This window comes from Halyomorpha halys, unplaced genomic scaffold (assembly GCF_000696795.3).
Source record: "Halyomorpha halys isolate HHAL.00 unplaced genomic scaffold, Hhal_1.1 Scaffold1710.1, whole genome shotgun sequence".
Classification (NCBI taxonomy): Eukaryota; Metazoa; Arthropoda; class Insecta; order Hemiptera; family Pentatomidae; genus Halyomorpha; species Halyomorpha halys.
Window position 1 is genome coordinate 53,147 of NW_027109041.1, and position 543 is coordinate 53,689.

A 543-nucleotide genomic window follows, 5' to 3' on the forward strand; every position below is an offset into this window, starting at 1 on the left:
AAGTTAAAATTAAAGTGAAAATAAAAATTATTTTATTGATACGAATTATTAAATTTATAAATATAAATTATTAAACCGTTAAACTAGATTTATAAATGAATGTTCACAGCAATCCTATTAATTTAATGTATAACTATGGATTAATATTTGTGTAAATAATTTATGAACAATTATACTTCTTTGAACTGTTTTAACTCTGTCCAGAAACGGGAAACTATCATCAAGCCATACTTGAGTATCATGATTTCCAGGGACAGTCATTCATACTGAATAAAGTAAGGAATTGGAAAACCGTTCCTTCCGATAGAAATGATGAATTAATGATATTGCAGTGATTTATCAATATTTTCATTGCCATGGCTGTCGCAGAGCAACAATATTTTTTGAGTGTTTGAGAGAAAAAAGCCGCGATCTCTGGAGCCCTGCTCTTTTTTTACATAAATGGAGGTAAGAACTCGGTTTGGAGTTCCCCAGACTAAATATAAATATTGTAAGTAGCAATGGTTGGTTACTGTAAGTTTAATTTTATTTTATTTTTTATTA